This window comes from Corvus hawaiiensis, chromosome 8, assembly GCF_020740725.1.
Source record: "Corvus hawaiiensis isolate bCorHaw1 chromosome 8, bCorHaw1.pri.cur, whole genome shotgun sequence".
NCBI lineage: Eukaryota > Metazoa > Chordata > Aves > Passeriformes > Corvidae > Corvus > Corvus hawaiiensis.
The window spans coordinates 9531552-9547994 of NC_063220.1; the positions used below are offsets into that span (position 1 = coordinate 9531552).

General features: G+C 39.9%; 1 protein-coding gene across 2 annotated transcripts in view; it reads right to left on the reverse strand.

Annotated features, from left to right (window-relative positions):
- ACSL5 (acyl-CoA synthetase long chain family member 5) overlaps positions 1-5807 on the reverse strand; it is a 30133-nt gene extending 24326 nt beyond the window's left edge. Inside the window, exon 1 of one of the 2 annotated variants that reach the window (XM_048311774.1) lies at positions 5744-5807. The gene's annotated coding sequence lies outside the window, so the exon portion shown is untranslated. The remainder of the gene's footprint in view (positions 1-5743) is intronic. The other variant, XM_048311773.1, reaches the window with a different exon arrangement.
- Positions 5808-16443: the final 10636 nt, after the last annotated feature.

Sequence of the window (16443 nt, forward strand, 5' to 3'; positions counted from 1 at the left end):
AAAGACTAATAATTCTGAGCTCTGACACAAAATAAATATTTGGCATTGATCACTTCTGTTCAATCTGATAAGATGCATAGATGACCCAAGAACTGAAGCTACTAATTCATTTGCTCAGTAGTTTTTGAAGTCCATCTCTCTTACTCACACATTTACTTGAACATTGTGCTGTATTTAGCCTCCCTTACTGCCAGGATAAAATGTGGGCAGCATAAGCAGACATGAAAGCTTATGAACAGAGACTTTGACTATTGACCATTCAAACTGGAAGTGAGAAGATTCAGCAAATCTTTCCTGATGACTTTAGACTTTGAATCTTCATACTAATAAAAGGAAAAAGCTGATGTTCAAAGTGAGCAGTACCTGACGTGTAATATTTAAGATGAGGAAAGTTTAAAGACCACTTGGATTGCTTCTGTTATCAGTGCTGTAATTTCATTAGGCGATTTAATTCTTATTGAAACAACTGAATTACAATTTTTGGTTTTAAAATAACAAACTTTTGATGTTGCAGTGGTAAATACAATGGTTTGCTAAGATGTCTGTTACAGTCCTTTATGTGTTGTGTCTTGGACCTCATCTGTCCACCTGTGCTTAACCCACAGGATAAGTCTTGGAGTGTTGCTCTTGTTCTGATATTCTGAGGAGATCTGAGGTCCATCTCTAAATTAGAAACTCTCTAATACAGGGACTCTTTTTTTCCTTTCAGGCTGAGACAATGCCATTGATGTTGATTACCAATAATTATAAACCAGTATAGGTTCAGCCTTTAAAATATGGCAGGTCTTCTACTTATACATCATTATAGAAACAATGCAGAGCATCTGTAATTTCTGAAATCTTTTCCCTCGATCTGTGCTTCAGCTCAAGCCTTGACTGAGTCAGCTTTGCCCCAATTAAAGACCAGGTTAAATATAAGAAGTTCAAGACTTGGCTTGTTGGGAGATGAGGTGTCCAATGCTTTTGTGATTTAATTCTATGGTTTTCATTACAAATTTAAAATTATTTAAAAGACCAATGAATTATGCTGTTTGATCAGTACTGGTATGGTCTTTAATTTCCACAGTATTATATGTATTTCTTTAGAAATCTGTGTAAACAGCCCACTGGAGCTAATTTTTAGGGTTTTGAGATCACTGTCATGCAAGATCACAAAAAGAAGCATTGCTTTGAACTGAGAATTTAGATTTTAATTAAGCTTCTCTTGTTGAAGTTGCTTATGTAATGATTAAGGCACTTGTATTTTGGTGCCTAAAAATAGGTACAGAAATGCAGAGACTGTTTCAATAGCACATGTGGGTTTTCAGGATTGTACAGATAAAGAATTTTCAAATTGAATTTTGTGCCAAGCTACTGACCTTGAAAAAGCCATATTTTGGACTAAAAATACATCACTGTATATTGCAGTTTAGGAAAATACATTGAGGAAAAAAGGTAGTGATATTCAAATTCAGGCAACCAGTACTTCCTGTAACCCCGGGTCATGTTTAGTAAGGGTTTGGAGCAAGGTGAGTAAATGACTTTATGTACCTAGTTCAGTACAATGTGATTCAGAATCAGTGTATGATGTACGGGTGTGTAAATGCTCCAATGCCCTTCTAAGGCATTTCCTCTTCAGTCACTGCAATCAACTTGCAAAAGGGATGGATCTGATGCTTTTTAGTTGCGATACAGCAGATATGATTGTCAAAAGGTACATTAGCCTGTGGGAAGTCATGACAAATCACTAAACAGATTTGTCATGGTGAGCACTTAAGTACAGACAGTTGAATTTCCATTGTGTTCAGTGTGACTTCTCATGTGTTTTAAAATTAGCATGTTTCCCTGATTTAAGTTGTTTTGGACAGAAAGGATCTGCAATAAATATATAACAAGAACAGGGATTTCTCCTGGGTTAGGATGGCAGCAAAAGTGTGTGCTTTTCTGTCCAGGAAGAGAATTTCTACCTGTGCTGTATTATACAGAATGTTACTTCTGGCTTAGATAGAGAGAGATGAACAACACTACCACTGAGGCAACCTCGCACTTCACTGCTAGTGGTACTTGCCTCATCCTCAATTACTCTTATACTGTATCACATATACCCAGTTGTTTTCCTTCCAGCTGAAGTGTGATAAACAATATATGATAAGCTGTAAGATCTGACCTGCCCTGGGTTGCAATATATATTGAGTCCAAACTCAGGATGCCATTGAAACAATTAAACCAAAATGTGCTGATTAATTAAGATTATTTAATTAATATCTGGTGAGACATGAAGTTGGAGCCAGCAGAATACAAAGAGGAATAAGAGGAAAGTGTAGGGTCTGAGGTACGGGTGTGCTGCTACTTGGTGACAGCATGTCTCATTGTGTCCTTCAGTGCCACTCCTGCCTGTCAGTGCTGCAATAGCTCTTGCTCTGGTGAACCTTGCCAATGCTTTGGTTCATGTGCCAGACACTTTCGAGCTTGTTGTGGCATCTCAAGCACCTCAGAATGCTTCCTACCGACATGGCAGCCAGAAGCTGGGCTCAGCTCTTCAGATTGCTGTCAATAGCCATTTCTGACCAGTTGTCCTTAGGTAACTTTATCCCAGCTTTTGTTTATGCTGAGTGTGTTTGCCATGCCAGGGAGTCTTCTGATGCCTTCACCTGTCAGGTTCAGCAGGAGAATGTTTCATCCTTTTTGGACCAGGTTGCTTGAAGGCTGAGGTGGAGTATCTGTTTCTGGGGTTTGCTTGCTTCGCCCCTGCCAGTCCTGTGATTCTGGGGTTCTGGTATTTCAGAACAGAGCTTAGACCAGTGTCTCCCCAGCTTCAACTGGCATGGGGGAAGGCTTTGCCTAATTTTTTACTCTGACTTGCATCTGTCTCCCTTGGTAAAACCTAGTTCAACTGCTACTTTCCCATAGATGCTGTGCTCTCTTTCCAGGCTTTTCTGGAGGAGTGCTTTGGCATAAGACTATTGCTCTGAGGAGTGAGAAGGATTTTGTCAGGGGCTCTGTGCCCTCTGACATTGTTTCTTCTGCCTCTGAGCTCACAGGTTACTGCAGTGCATGCATCTCCCTTTCTCCCTCAGTAAAAAATTCTGAAATTCTTGTGACACCCCCATGCTCCTGCCAGTAGTTGCTAAAATGACATGAAACTTTGTGGCAACAAGCTGGGAAATTTGGCAGAGGGAGGAGACTGAAAATTGCTGCTTCTCTGTAAGTCTTTTGTGTAAGTTAACATAGTGTTAACACAGTTTTCCTGTAACTTCTCATCTGCTTGTGGTGAGAACTTCCATTGATACAGATTGCTTTGTGCCTGTGCCAGACCTGGGAGCATATTCCTTCTGCTGTGAAGTTGGTACTTTCTGTTAGGAAATGGGAGGGAAGGAGGCTTGTTTTGTGATTATAAAAAGTGACAGAAGGGTAAGCACTTAACAGGAAACCCAGGCAAGTAGTGCTCTTCAGCTGTACTGAACTGAGTCAGCTTTTTTTTGCAGTCAGCTCTATCATTTTCTCTTACGAGTAGCTGATTTCTGTTCACACTGTTTCCCACAAAGCACTTTCTAGAAGACCTTAGTGCTATTTAGGAAGGAGTTTTATTTGGTCTCTAGCAGTTTCAGAAAGTTGAATCCTATTTCACTTTGACGATCTTTCAAACTTTAAAAAGCAAGAGAACTGCATTTTTTTTTTTCTGAAGTGCTGAAGCACAATGTCTTAATTTCCAGCTGGGATTGGGTGTTTTGCAATATGATTTGCTGCAGTTGATACCAGCCTTGAGAAATACTTTAACTAGTCAGAGGTAGACTGTGTTTTCAGCCTCAGTCTTGTACATCCTGGGGTGACACTTCAGGCACTGGCTCAGGCTGCCTTGAGTACCTTTTAAGCCTGAGGCAGCACTGCCAGGATTAATCTCTGTACCACGGGATGTTACTGTATTTGAGGCTGCTTGGAGCTCCTGAGTGTTACCTCTTCTTTGGAACACAGCCTGCTCCTTTCTCAACCTTTCAAACACAACACCCACCATTGTATAGTTTGCCCCAAAACTGTGCTTTGAGCTTCTCTGGCAGTCTGCCCATAGCTTTAGATGAATTTGCTGTGACTGCAGTCACAGCATTTTGACTCACTCTGTAGCAATCTAAAGAAGGTGCTTCCTGGTAGAGGTATGCAATGCAAATGCTAGAAAATATTCCTGCAATACATCTCTGTTTATAGCTGGTAACATCCAACTTCAAATCTTCCTTGAAGAAATGATGGCATTTAAGCTGGGCTCATGTCTGTAGCATGCAAGGAAATCTGTCTCTCTGTTAGCAGGAGCATGCAATAAATGCTGTAAATACTGTAAATGTCAAATCAGTGTCATCAGTCATTAATTATGTAAGATCATTAATTATATGAGCATTAGGCAGCTGATTCTGAACAGCAGAGGAACATTTGAAGAGTGTTAAACTGTTCTGTCACTTTGTAAATACTAAAAACTGCTTGAATATAGAAAGCAGTATGTGCTCCATATGCTGTGTACACACTCCACAAAAAAGACTTGTTCTGTGGTAGCACCCTTTGTTGTCCTCTCCTGGCTGCTGACATCCCAAGTTTACTCATGTTTCAGCCCGTGGTGTGGAGTGCAGGTTATTGCCAGACTTCCTCTGGAGGTGCTGTCACATGCCACACTTCATTTTATACACCCACATATTGTTGTAAAACTTTGGTGTAAGTAATATCATTAATTATTCCATATTAGAGTAATAAATCCCAAACCCATCTTGTTGACCAAATGTAAGGAAAGTGTCCCATATTCCCATAGAGCAGGAACTACTACAGAAGGTGTTTGACTTCAGCTTCCCAATACAGCTGGAGGACAGCCCAAGGCTCTGGAGATCCTGACAAATGCTGGAAATGATGAGTCTTCCTTTTCTTTCTTTACTTCTATTTCATTCAAAAGTGGTGCACACTGGTGGTTTTAGTTTTTCTTAATTAAATTTTTGCAAGAAGACATATTAGGAAACACTTCTGTAACACCCAGATGGATTTCATCTCATTTGCATTCTCATCTCCAAATTTTGCAATCTGTGTTTGTTTAAAAAGAAAAAATTAATTTAAAAGAAAAAGTAAAAAAACCCCTTGTCTGAGGAGGTGTATCCAGGCAGCAGAGTTGGTGGCTTCACTTAGCTCTGTGTAGTCACTGGTGTAGTTAATATTCTTCATTACTCATTATTTGAAAAAATAGCATCCATGCTGTTGCTGGGATGCTCCTTTTTATCTTGTGGGTTGAAGTGCTATTTGCTTTCTTCCAGTCTTGCAGTAATTCTACATGCTCTTCAAACATACATACCAGTATACATTGATTCATTATCTCACAGATTTCCATGAATCAAATAGTTGTCATAGAAGTTAAGAATTTAGGATTGTTATTTCTCCCATCTCCATCCCCTTTCTTTTTCTCATCTCCACCCCAGAAGTGCAAATGCACAAAGCTAGTGATCACACAGTAGCTGTTAGTCAAGACTGGGAAATGGAGCTAGATATTCTAGAGAGGATACTCCTCATACATAAAACCATAAAAATCTCCTAGCATCTTTTAATGAGCTTACTATGAAAGATCAAAACATGCATTGTGACACACAAGAGAGCAGAAGAGAACAATATAATTGAAGTCTTAGCTCTGTGGCAGCAGGGAGTTGTTAACATCAGCTAAGCACCTTTGCCCAAGAAATGGATAAAGCAAGCAACTTTCTAAAATTTTTTTTTCTTTAGGTTATTTTTGTCTTAAGTCACTCACCTCTTTCAGTAGAATATCAGTTGTTGTTTCTGTGAACTCTTTAGCACTGCTGTTAGCTTCCTGCTCTTTGCTATTTGATCTGCTTACTCAACCATCTTTTATACTGTGACAGCTACACCCTCACGTAATAATAACTTGTTTTTATGCAGTGCATTCACCTCAGTGATTTACCCAGCCTACTCACAACCTTACAAACCTGAAAACACTGTTTTAATGGGACTCTGTCTATCCTTTAGTTGTCTAATCTGTTAGTGGTATTTTTTCTGTGATTACAAAATCACTTCCAGTATGGCTTCAAGGATCCATAGCAAATGGTATTGATTTACTATAGATCAATATGGTAAAGAATGTTAGTCTGAAATTGGTTTTTCCCATTAAATTGAAATGACTCACAAAAGAACTTGCCCAATGAATCCACTTTGGCAGTAGAGTTTCCATATGCTTGTCAGACATTGAAACTTTTCTAATGTAGGTTCAGTGCCCATAATTAACAGAGAGTTTAAAATTGAAGAACTGAATTACTTTTTCATCCTGAGCCCTTGTGATTGTGGTTTCTAGTTATCTTAAGACAATGCATTTAAGTGACTGCCAGTTACATGGACTTTTACCAGAGTTTGAGGGAAGCCCCCCTTGGTTCTTCCCCAGTTTGCTTGGCCAGAACCTTGAGCAGTTACCTATCACTGCAGAGATTGTAATTCTTTAAAAAGGGTCTCTCAGAGAGATCTTGCTGTCGTGTTTAATAACCTTTCAATGAAGCCCAGCTAGAGATTGTCCAAGAACACTAATGCAGCTGTTCCTGCTCGTGTCTGCCTTGCTGGGCTGCTCTCAGGTGGCAGGGAGTGATTAGCAGTTCTCTGTGCTGTCACAGGCTTAGTGCAAAGAGCATGATGAGCTTCTGTGGAAGAGTGGTTAGCTTTTATCTTGCAACATTTTTGTTTGCTCAATTACTTGTTTTTACTCCTTACTGACCTTTTCCCAAGTCAAATGATTTTTTTTTTTGTTGTTGTTAATCAGAGACTTGAGGGCAAAACTTTTAATCCCCTGGATATAAATCTTGATACAGACATACATCATAGGGAAAAAACTGATTTATTGCTGATTGCCCAAGAGTTACTTAGGTAACACATGATCCCGTTTAGTTAACTCTGTCCTCTGATTTGGATCACTGTCATCTCTTGCATCCTCTAACTCTCCTGCAAGCTCCTCAGTTTCAGTATGGTCCCTTCCAGGGTGAATGTCAGGCCAAAAACATTGAAATTTTGTGTTTGGTCTAGGTACTCCAGTACTATAAAGATCAGCCATGTGTTGATAGAGGAAGTTAGACAAATACATGTTAGTTAAAGATTTGGGAAAAACATGTAACTATAGCTTTTTCTGGAGCTTAACAGATGAAAAATGTGTGAAAATACTTTTGAACCTATCATGGTGAGGAATGCTATATAGGGTACTGTAAAATATACAAACAACTGAAATCTGCAGGAGACCAATAATTTGGCTTTGCTTTCAAAATGGAAAAGTAGTTGTATTTATTATCTAAAGGGTAAGAAAAATTGCTGAAGGAGATGATAATATCAAAAAGACTGGATGTTTTATAGGATGTAACACTGCTTAATAGGTGAAAATGTAGAGTGCATTAAACACTGAATATAATTTTAGATCCTTAGACTTAGCCTGTGTGAACCAGGAAGTGTCTTTAGGTCTGAGAAGCCTCCAAGCATTTTTCTTTTTATTTAATGCTCTGGAGTATATTTCCTTTTCTGTATCCTGCCCAAGGATAACAGCAGTAAACCTTAGCCCTGCCAGAGGGAATAAGGTGGTGTCAACAATTTCACTTTCCTAATGTCTGAAAACACTGGCTCCCATATTTTTGCTGGAGGCATAAGAATAGTTGATGCCAGATAGTTGAGTCACAGGGTTTAAAACCAAGATTTATTGGTTGATCTATGTATGTGGGTGACTGGCAGACTTTCAGTGGAAAGTCTATGGAACAGTTCTTTATTGACAAATATTTCTCTGGAAAAGGAGTTCTCATGGCATATTGCAGGTGGAGTTTTGGAGGGTAAGGATTCTCTTCCTAATATAAAAGATTATTAGATCTCTGTGTTTTGTTATTAAGAATTCAGACTGATACCAGTGAAATATTTTCATCCCTGAAATTATTTTCCATCATGTAAACTGGTTACATGAGTGCTCAACTATACTGGGAAGCTGGCAATGATTTAGCACCACTGTTTGTGAGTCTAGTAACAGCTCTGATGAAAAAGCCATTCCAGCAGGCCAATAGTAATCTGCAGATTTGGAGCTGATATGTCAGAGCTTTACCTTGAAGTCTGAAGGCAGCTTTGGGGCTGGGGAGTAGAGAGAAAGGGTGTCTGGCCAGCCTGTGCCAGTGGCTGGAGAAGTGATCATCACCAGTATCACATGTTTCTGAGAAAAGTGGGCTTTGAACCATGAAGTTTCAGATAAAAATGGAGATAAATCAAGAAATCTTTCTTCTAATTTTATTCCTTTATGCCATAACTGAAAAATTTAAATTTGCGTACTTCTAAATGACATTCATTATCTGGATATTTCCCAGTGTTCTCAGTAGGCATTACTCCGATGGTTAGCTGCAGTTATGATATTATCAATGATATAAAGCAGTTAAAAATCACCCTTACAATTTTTTCTCAAGGAAAAAGATCTGGAATTGAGGTTTTGAAGACTATTCTGAATCTAGCAATACAGTCCATATGGAAGTCTCCTGAATTCAGGCTCTAATATTTACATTTTGGGTTAACTCTTGAAGTTCTTCCTTATTCTTGAAGAACTTAACTGAAAAGCTGGAAAAATACTTGTATAAATGGATTTACTCTGGGTATGATTTTTTCCTGTAAAACACAAAATCACAGTTGTTGGTTTATGCCAGTAATTTTGGTAATTTGGTTTGGTAATTTTTCAACTGTATGGTAACTGTATCAGAAAATAGCCTAAGATTTCTCTTGGAACTTGATTATGGCACTATGACGTATGCAAACAATTGAAATCTGTGGGGGACCAATAAATCCAAACTGACCTATGAGAAAAAAATAAGTCAGTGGGAATTGGGATTATTGAAGATCATAACACAATTCAGAGTTGCTCTACAGAATAACTTTTGCCTTTTTTTTTTCCTGGCACGAAATAAAAGGCCATCTTCTTGTGACCATCATTAGAGGACTTTTTTCTGGCCTTTCTGACTGAAATATCCCTGTCTTTTGGTACGGTCAGACAGTAAAGCTGGACAATGTCCTTCTCTAGCACTTCTGTCAAAATTGTGTCCCCTCTGCAAGGAGTAGCACAAGTACTTTATAAATATTCTCTGACAGGACCTCTGCTGCATTACCTGGTATCTCATCTGAGGTGCATATTTGGGTTTTATCAGTAAATAAATGCTGCCTAGTTAGTTATAATTAATATACAAGTGTAAAGACTTGGTCAAAGGCAGTCAGTTTTTAAGGTTATATGTGGTTCCCAAAGACTATAGTATTGCCAAATCTGTGTGGACTCTGTCCTTACTGTTAGCTGCTTAGAGGATAATTTGTATTTCTTACTAGCCCTTGCAGAAAGTCTGTGAAGCTTGACAAACAGGAAATGTCCCTGAACACTGAAAATTGCTATTGTGACTAATATGCAACCATCCTCTGTGAAATTTATTTTATGGACTTTACTGTGCTACACACTTCCATTGCATAGTGCAAGGGAGAACACTCAGCAGGGGTTACTGTGTGCCTAACACTGGCACAGAGATAAATGCATCTCCATCTAGAGTAGCCAGTATCTTCAAAACACAATTCATCCACAGAGGGCAAAACTTTGCATCTAAATGGATACCTGATCCAGTTGTTGGAATATCTCTAATCTGGATGCCTGTACTCAGGACCATTTCATAGCAATCTGCATCTGAGCAGTTTGTAGCCATCTGCTGTGTGCATCTTGCACGAGCACAATTTTTGGAAGCTGTGATCACCAAAGGTTTGCCTCTTAGGTAGTTTCCAAATTCATTGTTTTGTCATTTTAAAAATGCGTATATATTATCCTCTGTTGTGTTACCTTAGATATACAATTCTATATTGCAGCAGTAGACAGCCCAAGCACAGGCCACTGAGTCTAACTCGGGAAGTGATACACAAATAAATGATCTTTTGACAGACTTCTTGCTGGCATTGTACTTAGCCCCAGAACCATGCTGATAGCATGTGCTGCTTTCCCCTTTGCTTGGTGCATCCTCACTCTGCAGGAGGACTTTGCTCTACTTACAATAGATTCAGCATTTTTCTTTTACCTGGGAGAAGGGCACAGGTAAAGTGTGGAATATAATAAACTCTGAACTAAGTCACTCCCACACATAACATTATGACCTTTATGGGTCTCACCCAACTCGGGATATTCCATAATTGTATGTGACTGCCCATTTCAGAACTCCAGCGGGGCAGTGCAAATCAGAACAGTAACTTTCTGTTCTTCCTGAACTGCAGAAAAAAGTGACACAAGTCAGAAAATATATGTAAAAGCAAAAGATCAGACAGAAGGTAGAAAACATCTCCTCCACCTGTTTAGAGCCAAGTCAGAGTCAATCAATGGAATAGAAGAAGGCAGAGACTGCATTTTATTAATTGCCACAATGGTGGGGTTTTGTGGCTAGAAGTGTTATTGATGCCATGGTTGGTTCTGTGAACAGTGTTTGAGGTGTGCCTGCATGCCAGGCTGCTGATTTTCAGTGAAGCAGGAACGGGGTCTGCTCCAGTCCTCCTGGGCTTTTCTGGGACACTGTTCTGCTGCCAACCATGATTCACCTGTTTGTGCAGAGCTCAAACCATTCCTGCTTATCAGCCTTAGTTAATGCCCACTGTAATGAGGTGGTCCCCCCCCCCCCCAGTCACATTCTCCAGGCACTGAAGTAACAGAAATAAAGCCTTGCATGTGTGTCTTTTCTTTGGGAAGGCTCTGGAGACAGCAGTTACTCCTGCACTCTCACATGCTAGACTTTGATAAATGTTGTCACTAATTCTGGATGTGAAAAATGGGATATTTGCCCTGACCAAGGTGGTGAGGGGAAGAGCTTTGTTCTTATTACTGCTGCTTTTTTTACCTATCAGGAAAAGCTGCCAGGTTCCAAGATGTTGATCAAACTTTTGAATTTTAGCACAGCATTGCCAGAAAAAATAAAAGAAGGTGATATTTGTTTTGGAAAGTGAGTTTTCCTCCACAAAAGGAGAGGAAAAATAAGATGAGAGGATGAATGAAGCTGTTTCTGGTTGTCTTTAGTTGTCACTGATGTTTTGTTTGCATATATTTCTGTATTGGTAGGCTGCTGTCCATCATCACTCAAGGAAATGCTTTTCATAGGGATTTTAATCACTTGATAGTTTTGGTTTGATATTCTAGAAATTCTTCTTCTGTACAGCAAAGAGAAGCCTGTGGCTGACAATCCTCTTGCATAAAAAGCAGTTTTTTCTTGTATTACCTCCAGGAACTTTACTTTGAGGACTATCAATGGATAAAATATTGGTGGCAGTTTCCAGCTGCCACAAAGTGCTTAATTTTCCATCACCACAAGATATTTAATGGATCATCAGACAACTGATATTCAACAAGCAATACATGTTTATCTGCTCAATTACAGCCCATTGGGCTGTTCAGGGACATGTCTGTGGTTAAATTCTTTACATAAGTGTTCACTATGTGGTGATAAATAATTAATGTAATATTAGTACTGATCAGTAACTCTGTTTGTTCATGACAAATTGGAAGGGAAGTGGTTGTATGCTGTATTCACTTCTCCTTCAGCCTTGCAGTCATTCAGGTGTCAGTCAATTCTGCTACAAGTTAAACAGCTCCACTAAATGGGAAACTTGTCTTTGCTGCCTCACAGTTTAAGGTCAGCAGCAATGCAGTAAGTCTAACTTAACTTTTTTATTATGTACTTGCTGGCCAATAGGACAAAATCAACAAATATACCAATGCATGCATTTCTCACATTCCAGCAGTGAGCTGACCTAATTTCTAGCCTCTTTCAGGGAATTTGCTGGATTAAATACTGGAGTTACTAATTGGATGCCAGAGAAGGGGCATAGTTTCTTGACGTCTTCCTGGAAGATGCACTGAGAACAGCAGTGTTCTCCTGGTGTACCAGCATGGGTTCCTGGTCACCCTCAGCTCTCCTGGGGAATGCACTAGGTATTTATATTTTTTGGAAGAGGGTTAGGAAAGTCTTGAAGGAACAACCCTTTCACAGCTGCTTTTCTTCAGAGAAAGAGGTTTGATATTGTGTTCCCTGCTTACAAACACTTGCCAAATATGATATTGTAATTAGGCTTCCTCCTTTTTCCAGTTTGTGATTTCCCCAAATTTTTATACTCAAATAAGTTTGTCTCCAATCAAAATGCATCTGAGGTGTCTGTGTGTGATTTTCAGTCTTCAGGGACTAAGTAATCCCAAGTTCCATATAAGAGTGATGTTCCTAGATATGTTTTTATTCCTTCTTACCTGAAGAATGATACTAGCTAGTTCTAGATATGGATTAGTAATTAATTATTGTGGACTGAAATCACAGCTGCATTTGGGACAAAGTTGGAATGTATTTATTGGAAATGAAATGTACTTTTAGCTGAAAATGATTTGTCAAATACCAAAGCCAGGCTCAAGACTGTTGCATTTTTGCTGCAGTTTGGTTTAGGTTTGTTGGTTAAGCTTTGTTGCTTAAGGTATGTTCGTATGTGGCCTATCTGCATGATGCTGTCCTGCTGTATTCCATACCCATGAAGGAAATGTTAAGCCATGGGGCTATGTCTACAAAAAAAATTAAGTTAAAGATGGGAAGGATGTCTGAGTGAAAAGCACTTACTCTGAATCTGAAACTGCAACAAAACCTCTTTGTACTGTAAGCATTTAATGAGGTGATTTTCATGGCTGTATACACTTGGAATTAACCAACATGATGCTTCCCATCACAGCTTGTAGCTGGAGGGGTGGTTGCAGGACTTGTGAACATATACCAGCCATAGGTATATTTTGAGGTGGTAGCTAAATGTTCTGTTCTAACTGCCACCAACAAGGCTGAGATCAATACCTCTAAATCAGATACAGTTCTGACAAAATGGCCTGGTTACCTTAAATGCTTCTCAGAATAACCTTTTGTTTTGCCTTTTAACTCCAGGACATTATGAGATTGCTGGGTTAGGGAGAGCTGCTGCTGCTTGAGGGTAGACAGGCAGCATAAGATGAGTAAAGTACAATGACTTTATAATCTGACCAGCTGTGGCAGCAGCACGGATTGCTGGCCTGGTGCCAGTCCTGTGTGGCTCAGGCAGTTCATCAGCCAATATTCAGGCTATTCCCTGCCTGGCATTCTAGGAAAAGGATTTTTGAATGCCTGTTGTCCTTTCTTCCACTAATAAGCAAAGGAAATTCAACAGGGATCTGTCTGTCCATGCTGGGACTTTTCCATTGAATTATAAACCTTGCCAGAAGATTCTCAGCAGGTCTACAGTAGTTGGTGAAGGGTGCCCTGATGTAGTCCAAAGGGAGTAATAGTGAGGATATCATGCCTTATCCAAGCTCATTATCTGAGTTGCTTTGGAGAAAGAAAACACATTTAGGTAGGCTGCTGAGCAGATGGCAGAGATGTGGCACATGAACAGAACTGTACATCCTTAGACAGTCTGCTTTTGGTGCTATTAATGGGTGTGAGGACAAAACTTGTTTTCCCATCTGACAAATAAAGTTGTGAAGTGGTTGAAAAATCTCTCCTAGGTAAAAACACTGAAAAAAATTTCTGTTTAGTCTGGTGAAGGATCACTGATGCAGTAACTTCAAAATATTTGTTTGGGGTTTTTTTTCCCCTCTGCTTTTCTTTACGTATTGGAAAATAGTCACTGCAGGATTGAGGGTTCAGGTTTATTTGCATCACGCACCCCAAATCTCAGCTATGCAATAAAATAGTTGTGCTCCTTTTGTTGCTGAAGGTATAAACCACTGCTGATACTTATGGGTGCAGCCTACCCATCCCCAGTGGGATCAACTACACTGAAGAAATACCTGTTATGTCCATGAAATTCCCAAGTGCTGTGATTCCTTTAGAGATAGGCCATGGACCCAGACAGAAGCTGAAACTTCAAAGAGGTAAACAGCCCGGATCTGGCTGGCTGTGAGAGGGTCCAGATACAATGGAAGGTAAGGATTGCCACCCACTGAGGCACAATGGCACACCTAGCACGTGTGTGGGGAAAAACTTGTTGATGTAAGCTTCCTCCCAGGTGATTAACCTTTGAGTTTTATTTTATGTTGACTCTGGATATTTTTGATTTGTTACTGTGTGTCACCAGGTACATCATAAATTGTGTATCAGAACCCTTGAATTTATTGGTTTTCTGTACATAAGGATTTTCTCCTTCCAATAGAGATAAAATAAATGCAAAATTTGCAAGTTTTTTCAATTCACAACCCATTCTCAAAAGTATCAGATGGAGCTATATATTTTTTCCTTGATTACTATTCTGTTGTTCCGGTAACATTCTCCTCTACTGGAATGAGTGCCAATTTGATATGACCCCATGCCACGAGCTGCTCATGACATTCTTTATATGTCAGTTTTTCTCAGTTTGTAAAGGGAAGATTAAATCTTCCAGAGGAATCAGTTACTGTTTTTAGAGTACTTTGAAATATTCACTATAAGGTGCTAGCACAGAAGTGTTGGGCATGTAGACAGTGAGAAGTGGTCAGAATGTTCTTATCAGCGCTTATTAATCACCATGTACATTTATAGTGCTGGGCAAACATTTCACAGTGATAAGACGTCTGTTCTAGCATCAGACCTTTGCTTTAGCATTAGGCCTCAGCTTTAGTGCTCACCAAGTTGTAGGATCTATGTGCCCCACTTCCTGTCATGCCTTACTGCATGACTTGCACTCTGCAGAATGTGCTTATGGAAAAGCGGAATGAAATTTAAACCTACAAGATCTTCTTAAAACATATTTCAGGGCCATGTTACTGACAAGTCTGTGCTACCTCTTGTGGATTGTCTTTTTAAGATAAAGTTAATATAATATACATCCTGAATGTCTCTGTCTGAGTTGTGTTGATGCGCTTGCTCCCAGAAGAAAAATGCGGATGTTATTTTTCTGTAAGGAGCAGGTGAGTGCAAGCAGAAAAGCAACAGAGTGGGATCCCTTCCAGCAGATGCTTTGTGTCACGGTGTGTAAATTCTCAGGGAGAGATGGTCTGTGGGAGGAGGGTGTGATGAGACCACATGGAGAGAAAATTTAGCAGGGGCTGAAGCACAGGCTGCTCAATGCAAGAAGCAATCTGGGAAAGCTGTAGACTGCACCCCAGAGCAGCAGTTTGCATTGCAGGTGGGCTTCATATCATGGAATCTCACAGCATTTCTCTTAGGCTTTAGAACATATCCAATATAATTGTTTTTAAAGAGGTGTGTTCTAGGTTTTCTCTGTAACAACGAAGTGAAGAAAAATGTCTTGGAAAGCAGGGCTGATCTCTGCTTCCCAGTGCAACGCGGCTTCAAATAGAGCTCAGGACACTTTTCTCAGCCTCATGTGCCTGACTGTCAGGCTGCAAGAATTACTATTTATTTCTCTGAAGCCACTGAACTTGACCTTTGCAGGGCTGCAGTGATATGCTACGTGAAGGGGCCATGGGGTCCAATCAATCACTAGCTATTTTTTCCTCTGCACCTGTGAGCTGCCCTTTGGATGGGAATAAATTGAAAAGACTTGGTCTTCAGTACAGAGTGAGAGGTTCACTCCTAATACACACCATGTACATCTGTGATGTGTTTTGTATGTAGTGAGTCATGGTACTATTCTGATGTAGGGCTTTTTCTTGTTCCTGACTGGGACATTTAAACCAAATGTCATGGATTTACAGAATTAAGAGATGAAGTTGGTATTTAAATGAGGATTAAGACTGGTGTGTTTCTATACATGGCATCTGGATCTGGGACATTGCCTGTGTTTATATTGTGTAATGTATTGCCAATTCTGGCAGCACATGCAATGTTTACCTCAGTGTGCTATGGAGTTGAGATCCCCCTCCAGAAAGGCTTTCAGCCCTCATGTGCTTCACTCCTTCCAGGGCTCCCCTAGCAGGGGTTGCACAAGGTGGGCATGTCAGGTCAGACCCAGCCTGGCATCTCTGCAGCAGGATCATGTACATGTCCCCCAATAAACACCTAGTGAGGCTTTGTTCTAAAGTTTGGATTTGAAATTGTGAGATTCCAGCACAGGATATGAGGCATTAATGCTTGACCATAATTAATTCTGACTTGACAGTCTTGGAACCTGCTCCTTCTTTTTCACTATTGGACATGGGGTGGCCAAACGGGAACCTCAGTGCCAACAGCACTGCTTATTTGGGAATACTAAGGAAAGATTGTGCATAATGGAACTTAGCAGCTTGCATTGTGCCATACTCGCTCATTTTGTGTTAGATTTGGCTCATTCTTTCATTGGCAGTTTTTGGTGGACCTTCTTAATTGTTATTCACATCTGCAGTGACTGTCAAATAAAGGCCACCCAGGTTAATGGTGTTTACCATTTGCAAGTGAGAAGAAGTGAACCTATATTTAATGAACAAATTGTTGTGTAAAGTGTGTCACTGTACTGGTAATATTGTGCTGCAACCTGTGTTGTTATCATCTTGATGCCTGTGTGTGTTCATTTCTC